Here is an 11522-nt window from a genome sequence, read left to right as displayed (position 1 = left end):
ACATGCATCATAATTCTCCACTGTAGTCTAACAAAGCTATTATTCATTTAATAAATCTATCAGTCACAAGCTTTTTCAGAATGCTCCAGCCAAGATAGGGTCTACCCCATGATTTGGTGAGGTAAAGAATATGGTAACAAGAGAGATCATCTAATGTCCTTGGATCTTTTTGAGATATCTCTTACTCATATCTTTTGCACTCAGTCATTAGTAGAGATTTCTAAAGAAAACTGATCAACAAGAAACAAATCTTACGAAGCCTGTTTCAAGTATATGTGAAATGACATCAAAGGACATAATATATTAGTATAGCTAGTTTTAGTTGTTCTAGAATCAAGAAGTAGAAGTATTCAAGTAAACCTTCAATAGCGTGATACCAAGCATGAATTTATCATGATGGAGCACCCCTCGTCTGATTAGGAATTGTTTCATGGATTTCATTACCATCTGAAGCACGATGAGCCTGTGGGTGCGGATGTGATCAAATAATATAAATGTTTGTTTGTCCATTTGCATGTGTGTGAAAGAGGGAATAAAAGAATTCGGATTTTTTATTGACATGGCAGGCCAGTCTCACACGCTTTGATGTGTCCATATACCACAATGCACTTCCAATGGAGGAAATCTGTGGTCCTAGCTAGGGTCACTGTGACAGAGAACTTGCCAATGTGAGAGGCAACTAAGGCATGTGTACCAGAGGACCCAGATACCGCCAGAAGGTCCTATTGCATCCAAAGGTAACCACTAGCAGGGGAAAACCCCAAATATTCCGAATTTGGAAGAGAGAGGGAGAAGGAAGCTTGGTTTCAACCAAACCAAGAAGAGATGGAGAATACTGTTAAACAAATAACAAACATTTTGCCGTTTTCCTGGGTGGCCCAAACCCCTGATATTCCAATTAAGGATCTTCATAGCACAGGTAAGGGGCGGATGGCATTCTTGGTCGAGCGACGAGAATGCTGAGGAGCCAAGGGAATGGGGAGGACCTTAGCTGAGGGTTCTCTTTTCTCGTACCTTACTTTGAAACAACTTGGATAGCTCTAAGGAAAGTGAGTGGGGAGAAGGTGAACAAGGAATCGAGTTTCATAGTGTCTATGAGGTTGGTTCGAGTACGATTAGTTTGAGAGCAGCTTGACTGAAACAAATAATTGATTCAATTCTTACTTCGTTGTCAGGGACAAGTGAGGGGGGGAGCGCGGCAAGTTCAAGCTTCCCTTCCCTTGAAAGGAGGCTGAGGCTCAGCCGACGTGCCTCTTGATCTGCCACAAAGTTGCATGTAGCCCCGGTGTCTATCATAGCCTTAGTAAGTTTTCCAATGATAGACACTTCCACATACATAAGCTCTCATGCTTGGGGCTTGACTTCCTTCACTTGCCCCTTCAATGCATTGAGTAGCCTTAGAGCCCTCATGAGTTTTTTCAGTCTAGCGACAATGACGGTTGGCATAAAGAAAAAGGAAATAAAGAAAAGGGAAATGCTGGAAATTGTGGCCTTGATAAGGATCACTCTGCAGCTTGGTGAAAGGACTCTCCCTTACCATGAAGCCAGGTGCCACTCGACTTTGTCTATAACCAAGCTCCATAACTGGATTCGAGGAAGGCCAATGCAAAATGGAAGGCTAAGATAGGATGCGGGCATTGGCTCTACAGCACATCCCCATGAGTCAGTGAAGCATTTGACTCTGACTTGGTCAAGGCAGATTCTTGTCATCTTAGTTTTTTCTACGTTCACCCTAAGGCCCATAGCCAACTGGAAGTATTGGAGGAAGAGCAACAAACAACTAACTTTTTTTAAAAATGCATCGCAAAAGAGGAGGGTATCATTGCCATATTGGTGGTAGAATATCGCGAGACCCAACCTAGCCACTTGGAAACCCGAAATGCGTCCCACGCTATACACACGAGATAGTGAGGCACTGAACACCTCAGCCACTATGGTAAATATTAGGGTGAAAGGGGGGTCCCCTTGGTGGAGCTTGCTCGAAGCATGAAAGTAACCCTTAGATGTGCCATTAATAAGGTCCAAAAATTGGAAAAATTGGGGTTTTGAAATACACCCTTGGATCCATGTCCACCATAGAGAGCCAAATGGCATTCTGGTCAAAGTCTCATCAATAATTTCCCAGTCCACATGATCATAAGACTTTTGATTACCAAGCCTGAGATTTTTGCCCTATAGCGGGGATGTATGCATTCGTGTGCTATTAGAGCCCCATCAAGAATCTGTCATTCCTTCACAAACGTCCCTTGGGATGATACGATCACCTGACCAAGGACACATTTAAGGCGGAAGCCAGGCCCTTAAGAGAATTTTGTAGGAAGTATTAATCAAACTAATGGGTCTGAAGTTTTAAGCTCTTCTGCTCCCTCTTTCTTGGGGATCTTGGCAATGAAAGTGGCATTCATCACCTTATGGATAGTGGCTCGAGAGTGAAATTCAGAAAAGAAAGCCATGATATCAGTCCTAAGGTATCCCAAAAGACTTCGAAGAGGGCTATGGGGAAGCTATCAGGGCTGGGGGACCCGGTCTCCATTGAGATCTTTAATGGCCTGGAGTACTTTGTCCTCTTAAAAAGGGCTTTCCAAATAGGCTGCAGATTCGGGAGAAATAGAAGAGAAGGAGAGGCCCGTCAGTACTGGCCTAGGACCAGAACGGGAAGAGAAAAGCTTGAAAAAATATTCGACAGCCGCTGCCTGAGATTGGGATGGTCAACATTCCGGTCCCACACCTTGAAGTGGGTAATAGAGTTATCCCTTCTTCAACAGTTGGCTATCTTGTGGAAGTAAGCTATATTTTGGTTGCCAAGCTTGAGCCATTTGACATTGGTCCGCTGAGCCCAATAAATTTCTTATTTCTTTAGGAGGCATTGGTAATCATGTTTGTGGATGTATCGAGAATCCAACTCAGACGGGGAGAGAGTTCTAAGTTCTTCAATGAAGTCTCAGTGTTGAATAGACCTCAAAAGGGAGTCGTTTGGGTATCATAAGTTTCCAGGGAGCTGTGAACTCCATGATTTCAGGAAAACTTTGAGCATTTGAAGCTTTTTCTACAAGATAAAACAGGCCCACCCATTCACGAGCGGGGAGAAGGACTCCCAATGGTTACAGACAGGAGAGGGGAAGCCGGACTCTTAGAGCCAAGACAGCTCAAAGCGAAAAGGCTTAGGCCCTCGAGGAAGGGACTAGGTATCCAGCAGGATAGGTCTATGATTTGAGGTAGGATTGGGAAGCACCAGAGAGTGGGTGCCAGGGAACTCATGATCCCACTCGATAGGGGTTAGAAATCTATCTAATTTTGAGAGGCTTGGATTAGCCGAATGACTAGACCAACTGAACTCCGCTCCTTCCAACAGGATGTCTATGAGCTAAGAAATCAGAGAACTACCATTGAAGGGGTAGTTTTGTCGTGGGAATTACGTTTGTGAGACCATCTGGTGATTTTAAAATCACCTCCTACGCATCACTAAGAAAAAGGGAGGGTCATCAAATATTGTAACTCTCTCAAAACAGCCAATTTCTCGTTGTCTTCTTGTGGTCCATAGACCACAATGCATTTCTAATGGAGGAAATCAATGATCCTAGCTAGGGTCACTATGATAGAGAACTTGCCAATGTGAGAGGCAACTAAGGCGTGTTGAGATGGGACCATCCAGAGCTAACCACTGCTAGGGGAAAACCCCAAATATTTCGAATTTAGGAGAGTGGGGGAAGGAAACTTGGTTTCCACCAAACTAAGAAGAAAGGGAGAATACTGTGAAACAAATTGACGAATATTTGTTGTTTTCCTGGGTGGTCCAAACCCTTATATTCCAAATAAAGATCTTCATAGCAAAGGTAAGGGGCGAATGGCACTCATGGTCGAGCGGCGAGAATGCTGAGGAGCTGAGGGAGGGGGGAGGACCTTAGCTGAGGGTTCCCCTTTCTCATACCTTACTTTGAAAGAGAGTTCGATAGCTCTCGGGATGCTCTTAAATTGGTGGCGGGAGCCTTACCTTTGACATTATTCGACTTATACTGGCATCTCGATTCGCTATCAGCATTGATGAAAGCTTCAAGGGCTTCATGTAGGCCGTTGAACAGGAAGCCCATCACTTAAAGGATCTCATGAGGAGTGCCTTGGGCTTGGTCGATTGCGTTTGCAAAGCTAGAGTCCACAAAGGCCGGTGAAGAAGATTTTGAGGAATAGGAAGAAGAGGGATTGCCTCCCTACAACCACCAGAATGGAAATTCTTCTTTATTAAATGGGATTGCAACCGCATTAAATGTATCAAGGAGAATGGTGAAGTGAGACAACAACAAACAAGTTCTTACCTTCTCAAGAAACTCTAGTTCACTTCTCCTTTCCTATCTCGCATCAAATTCCGGCCTGCGAGTAGCTCAATCATAGTATTGCTTTGATATTAAAAGAAAAGAAAAGAAGAGTATCCAAAGATGGATAGATATCCAGAGAAAATGGCGGTGGTGGTTACCTGAGCACTGCTTGAGCCTTTTCAATGGCTGCATGAAGTGGAGAGGTTCAGTTATCCAGCGCAACAACTCGTCTAGTTCGCTTCTCCTTTCCTCTCTCAATCAAATTCTCAACTGCTTTGATATTTTAAAAAAAAAAAAACAGCATCCAATGATGGACAGATATCCAGAGGAAAATGGCAATGGTGGTTACCAGAGCTCTGCCTTTTCAATGGCTGCATGATGTGGAGAGGTTCGGTTATCCAGCGCAATAACTCTGCTATCAACATCGTCTTCCGCTCCCAATGCTTTTAACTCTAAACATTTAAGCAAGACACCCACCCATCCTAACAGCACCATCACATGGATGAATATATATATATATATATATATATATATATATATATATATATATATATATATATATAACATATTTCAAGAACATGTACATGCTGTGGGGAAAACAAACACATGATTCAAATGCGCAATTGAACTAACGCTATCATAATACAAGCCTTTCAACCACGTTAAGGTGCTGCATCAAAATACTTTGTACCTTTTTTGATAGACAACAAAATTTCTATAAATAAAAAGGATCAGAGAACACAAAAATACAAAAGCGAATGACATGGGTCAAGAGCTGCCCTGAGCCAAAAATCATCATCTCGAAGACCAGTTGGTCTCCCTCTGCCTCCACAAAGATACCTAGAGACAGATTTTCAATTTTATTTTCTTATTTGGGAGATAACAGTAAGCTGAAGGGTGGCTACATCGAGCAGCATGAGTAAGGACATAAGTCAGGCAGCAGAAAAGCCGAAAATTGAAGTGCATCGATGATTCTCTAGAAATTAAACAGTGGCCTTATCAAAGTTACACAGATGCACATTCAAACTTTGCACAGATATGCCCCTTATCCTCTTGATTGATGATCACTTAGAGAGAGAGAGAGAGAACCACTGCACCTTTTCCTTTTCCACTTGTTCCTTCTTCTATTTGTATTTCTGTCACAATCTCTTTATGTTCTCTCTCTCTCACTGAAAGAATGCAAACCTTCATCTCTCTAACTATTTACAAATGCACTTCTCTTTCTCTCACTAAAAAACAGTGCACAACATAAGTCAGAGACAGAGCTTTGTCAAAGGATGCCAGTATGAAGTAAAGTTGGGGCATGGAAGCAAACAGAAGTCTAATCCAGTACCTCAAAAGGGATCAGATATCCTTCAATCTCGGCAATGCAATCATTTATAGGCGGCAAAAGTTCCAAAATATGGGCATTGGATAGTGCTTTCGATGCAGTAAGTCTGACTGGCACTTCTACTGTACAGTGGAGATATACACCTAATTGCCGGCCAAACGGTACATCATCATAGGATACAGCACTGAATTGCTCAATGGGGATCTACCAAGTTATATGTGAGGGAATAAAATGATCTAATGAGAATTGAGCAAGTGGTGTACGAGGGATGTAAAAAAGGTCAAATCAAAGGAGATTTGAGGATCTGGTGGATGAGGTGAAGCCAACCCGCTCTGAATGATTTTTGGTCGTTCATGACAAAGGTGGATTTGTATCCAATTGCATTTATAATTCACCTCATAATCAAAGGAGAGGTAATCTCGTTGTGCGAGCATAATTTTTTTTGTGGTCTTAAATAGACAGACCATAGAGAAACCTTTATTTCATCAAATTATCATTGCGCTTAGAAACTTGCCGCTGAACTGAGGCAATTTCAACCAGTGTAAATGGCTGAAATTAGGCAATTCTAGCATGTTCAAGTTGCTGAATCGAGCATATCACAATTACTCCATCAAACATACAACGACCATGTCCTTGAGTTGTTCTCATAACAGTTTACGTGCTCGTCGGCTGATTGCAAAGCCCCAATTTTAATGCACAGTGGTGCAAAACCAACACCCAGAAAGGACAGATCCGAGACCGATTCAACAAAAACAACCCGTCGATCATGCCGGTCGATCAACAAGAGAAAAGCATCCTACATCACCATCAATAAAGGGAAAGGAACAAGGGCCTTTCTAGCCTGAACCACATCACTACTCGAAGTAGGGCTGCACCTCTACACAAAGTAGGGGCCATCTCTAGTACATCAATAACTGCGTTTGTACAGTACATTTAAACCCACTTGTGGACCCTTGATATTGACCAAAATACACCCTTATACCCTATTCCTCATAAAATTAAATTAGCATGCGTGAAACCTAGTTCCCATTTTGCAAGTTCCCATTCATTTAACCAAATTCTCATGCAAAATAATAAATACCATAGATAACCCAAAAAAGATAATAATCATGGGCCACCCTTTCATTAAATTGAGATACAATGTCAGTTTTCCTTATGAAAATAGTATCCCCCATATAATTAAAGTTCATAGCAGAACCCTCTCAATCAATCCAATGTGATAAATATCCAATAATTTTAATAGTTGGTTGTACATTATCCCCAAGAAGAGCGGATTTTATTGTCGACGCTGGTAGAAATGAAATTGAAATGAATGAAAATCATCTACTTAGTCACAAACAAAGGAAAGCAGAATTGATCTTCAACTAGGAAAAATGAAAAGGCATAAATCCATGCTAGTTGAAATGCATGAAAATCATCTACTTAGTCACGAACAAAAGAAAAAACAACTAATCGTCAACCAGAAAAAATGAAAAGACAATAAATCCAAGCCAATTTTAAAAGCAAGTACTATGTACTAAGCCTCTTTAATTTGTGCATTCGTCTGTTGCAAGGCCTTTTTCATTTTGATGAGTGTTACTATTAGGGGAGTTTTGACAAAAAATAAATACACAATATATTTTTCTTAGATACTAATTAACTTGGAAATGCATGTGCACCTCTATCCTCATACCATCAATTCAAGACAATTAAATTCGATATGTATAAAATCCAAAGGATAATTTTGATTCAAATTAAAGCTCCCAAAAGATGACCAATGTAAATCAAAATTTTTAACTTACCGCACTCGACTTTAGTTCCTAACCGGCAAATGTATTGCACCTGTCACTTCTCCCTTTCCCTAAAATCTCTCCATATGTGGGTGGGGTTACATAGAAAGCTTTCCCATATGCATATCTATACCTCATAATTAGGTTGTTCTTGTTGTTGGACACCAAAAACGTCACCATATAGTGGGCGTCTGAACTACAGAATAAAAATTTCACAGAAGCGGTCACAAAAGAATAAACAAGCGCACAGAAGAAGAATCCATACAAAATATTATAAAGACTACGATAGCTTGAATGCAAGAACCATAGGAAACTTACTTCATCAACAGGAGGCTTGCCCCAACCTCTAGGATGATAACCAAAGCTAGCACCAGGTGGAATAGGAGCATTCGAGCCAGGAAATCCACTTGAAAAACTATATCACGCATTGCAGCTACATTGCTCAAGCAATCCATCTCACATGTCTACACATTACAGTATGAGATCAGATTTTTTAGGACATGAACGTCCATTAATGAAGAGAAAATAGAAAAGTTTAGATACCATATACAGATTGCATTTTTTTTGCAAGTTAGCAAATGTGTATTTCACAACATAAAAGACTTTCAAAATGAGTACTATAGCAGATGGCCAAATGCTCAGAGGCCTAAACCATGAGAGAGAGAGAGAGAGAGAGAGAGAGAGAGAGAGAGAAAGAGAGTCTTCACCATGACATCTACAATTATTTTTAACAAAAATAGAATAAAAAAGAAAAGAATATGCAGCTCTCCTAATTTAACAATGCTTAATAACATAAAATATCACACCTACAATTACAAGGCAAAAAAAAAGAGCAGGTATAAACCATAGGAAACACAAGTGCGGCGTATGTAATTTTGTTTATCCTTCCTATTTTGGCGGTTGCTTTCACTGGACCAGTGCATGTAGTACTCTCCAACTAGTACATCTCTAAATAATTCTTCATTCATTTATCCTTTTCCCTTTTCTCTCCCTTGAAAATAGCCAAGAAAGGGTACTAAATAGAACACTGCAGATACACCATAAAAGGACTTTGATTAAGGTAGCAGAAAAAAAAGAGGCAAAATATGAGCATGACATGTTTGTAGCATACAATGCTCATAAAGAATATCATTTTCAAATAAAGATAATTTGAAAGACAAGAAAACAACACAAATGTTGTGGTATATCAAAAATGTAGTGAACGAAAATACTCTTCATAAGGAGGTATATGAAGTTGGACAGCTAACAAAGTAGCTACAAGAGTCTTGGTAGTATAGATACTTACAACGGAATCAAGGATAACTTGAGTGTCAAATATATCTAGGAAAAGCTGCTTTGAGAAAAAAAAAAAAGCATCTTGGAAATTACTGGCCACGTAGATAATCATTGCATAGATTCTGGCCTCCATCCACCGATAAAGAAAATACACAAACTGATTATTTTAATGCTTGTCTACTAGAAATGAGGGTCTCAAAATATTCAAGGAGTTCTAGCCATTTTGCTAACAGATAAAATGCATCTTTTTACTTCCAAACTATGTTCGAGGCTCTGCTTTGCTTTTTTTTTTTCTGTGATTATTCCCAAAAGTAAAATCAATATTTCTTTACAAAACCTAAGGTTTACTTCCAGAAATTAATACTATTTCAAAATCCATTCCCATTTTCATGAACAACAGGCAAATGATAAAGTCAACTATAGATATTATGCACGTTTCACAAGGAAAGCAAATACTTCTTTTTTACTTTATTTACTCTTTCGGATTACTTATAACAAGTGTAAAACCAGACCTCTTATACAGTTAATTAATAAAGAACAGAGACAAAATTGTACAAAAAAGAAACAAAAAGGACTGCCCACTAGACCAAGGTTACAAGATTTATTTGGGAAGCCCCCTCTTTGGTGAGGCTATCCATGATAGCATTGGCTTCATGCCAAACGTGTTGGGAAGACACCTCAAGAGATTTAGTGGGCTCAAAAATATTCAAACACTAGTTTAGTCTCCAGGCGCAAATAGAAATCCTACTAGCCCAATTGATTCCTAGTTTTGTTTTGCACATGATACATTTGTATATGTCAGTGAAGTGTATTCCCCCACGCTGGATGTGGTCCACCATGAGAGCCTTTTTGCTAATCAATAAGCAATCTAGAAGCTAGGTTTTGGGCCGGACTGGGGAGAGCCATACCTCGCTGGCAATGGCAGGGGAAGATCACTTGGCCAAAGCTGCTCATAGAAAGATGTTCCGCCAAAAAGAACCCTGATTTAGCTGGCTCCTACACCATCATGTCCCTGCCATGGTGAGGAAGGAAATTTGGATTTACGGGTTAAAGCAGGATTATCAGGTCTTGGATTTCATCATTGGACAGTTCCATTCTAAACCTCGGATCAAACAACATGCCTAAAGAGAATTTTTTTTGCATCCGAGACATGACAACCTTGGTCAGCTGCCACTAGGAAAATGATTGAAAGCTTAAGGCAAAGTAAATACGTTTAGGCAGAATATAATGGTTTCCCTCAGCCTACAGATTCAACTCATCTTGGAACAGTAGAAACCATAATATTCATCTTGAAAAGTTTAGGCAGTATGCCATACAACTTGTATCCATTCAAAGCACAAAAGAACTCATCAAAAGACAACATACCTGATTGTCTCAGTGGAATGATGGAATATCATATACAAAGGTGAAAGAATTTATTTTGCAGTGAGCTCCAAGTGCTGAGGCATGGCTCCCTTTCAAGAGGTGGGTTCATGAAGTACTGCAATCATCCATAATCCATTAGCTATGGACCCTTCCTTTCATAGCAATCTGTTGAAATGCTTCACCATCAAGTTAAGAGGATTGTCGAGTTTTTATACTATAACCAGGTCAGTAATGGCAGAATGCTTTTCCCATGGGTTGCATTGGTCCACCCTCAAATTGCTCTTGCATGGTGAAAGTTCATTAAACAATTGTGTTGTAATAGTGCTAGAGGGCCCAGTGCTCAGGGGACCTTGCAGGGGCCTTGAGTTCCATACATAATCACTATTAAACTAATGAAGACTATCTTCAATGGGAGCTCATTTGGTTTTCTAACACATTTAACATGATAAGCAGACAATATTTAACATTGCATGTATAGATGTATTTATTGAATACTGTCAATTTACATCCCCCTTGCGCATCTAATGTCTAACTTAACTATTGCAGTTGATGATTTGGACTTGAATAATGTGTAGACTTTAGGGGGTGTTTCTTCCCTTGCAATTGAGAAACTTTTATGTGGTCCTGCCACAGGTTGGCAAATTCAATTTGTCACCCAATAATTAACTAGGGAATGCATGTGAAGATAACTTTGTCAGCATTACTGGCTTCGGTAATTCACTGCATTCTTTATTTCATGTTAAAATTGTGCTTGCAGACTTTACCTTAACGTGCTGCCACACTAAGCAACATAATGGACCAGGAGACAATTGCAGCCTGCCTTTGCAGCATGTTGTCATCATCTTTGCCAATGGAAATCTTACATGAGTAATCCCCTATTCTTTAGTATACAAATACCTTTGATCCTTTACAATCTGGTTCTTGTATCTGTATATATCCTATGAAAGATACACAGATAGAGAATTAGCATTCTATGAAATCATAGGATCATTGCTCACATAAGTATATGCATGGACATGTAATACGGAAATATCTGAATGTTCATTTAGAGCACTATTAAATTATACATAATTTATTGTGCACAGTTCACAGTTAATATGAAATATGCATAGTTCATAGTTCAAGTGAAATGAACCAGAATTTTAAGTTCCCTGTAGGAATGAATTGCTTCATTTCATGGCTGGTTTCTCCTTCTTCTTTTTATTATTTTTTTTTTAAAAAAAGATTCATTTATTTCTTGCATTATTTTGTGAAGATATTTCATTTAGGAACCCCATTCTTTTTGGCAATTGGCTGGAATATATAAGAAAAAGGATATCTGTTTTGGGAGTCAATCTTCGTCCAGCGGCTAGCTGTGCCCACTTGCTTTCAAAGAAAATTAGTGACCATCAAATAAGAATCATGACCAGTTTTTGGAAGAACCTTCTTCAAAGTGTAGGATTTCTATACAATATGGGGATATCCAAAGAAGGT

At 39.7% G+C, this 11522-nt stretch overlaps 1 long non-coding RNA gene across 48 annotated transcripts in view; it reads right to left on the bottom strand.

Annotated features, from left to right (window-relative positions):
• LOC110007745 (uncharacterized) overlaps nt 1-11522 on the bottom strand; it is a 53073-nt gene that overhangs the window by 32922 nt on the left and 8629 nt on the right. For 29 of the 48 annotated variants that reach the window (XR_016052597.1, XR_016052596.1, XR_016052608.1 and 26 more), the window contains 5 exons: nt 10814-10987; nt 10050-10164; nt 9593-9696; nt 7728-7873; nt 7422-7605 (listed from right to left, as the gene is read on the bottom strand). This is a non-coding gene — a long non-coding RNA (uncharacterized LOC110007745). Of the gene's footprint in view, nt 1-3991; nt 4206-4310; nt 4366-4468; nt 4497-4659; nt 4793-7421; nt 7606-7727; nt 7874-8253; nt 8437-9592; nt 9697-10049; nt 10165-10813; nt 10988-11522 lie in introns of all 48 variants that reach the window. The other 19 variants (XR_016052598.1, XR_016052592.1, XR_016052613.1 and 16 more) reach the window with 6 other exon arrangements.

This window comes from Amborella trichopoda, chromosome 3, assembly GCF_054954075.1.
Source record: "Amborella trichopoda isolate Santa Cruz 75 chromosome 3, AtrichopodaSantaCruz75HAP2 v2.0, whole genome shotgun sequence".
Taxonomy (NCBI): domain Eukaryota; kingdom Viridiplantae; phylum Streptophyta; class Magnoliopsida; order Amborellales; family Amborellaceae; genus Amborella; species Amborella trichopoda.
This window is presented reverse-complemented; position numbering and strand designations above follow the sequence as displayed.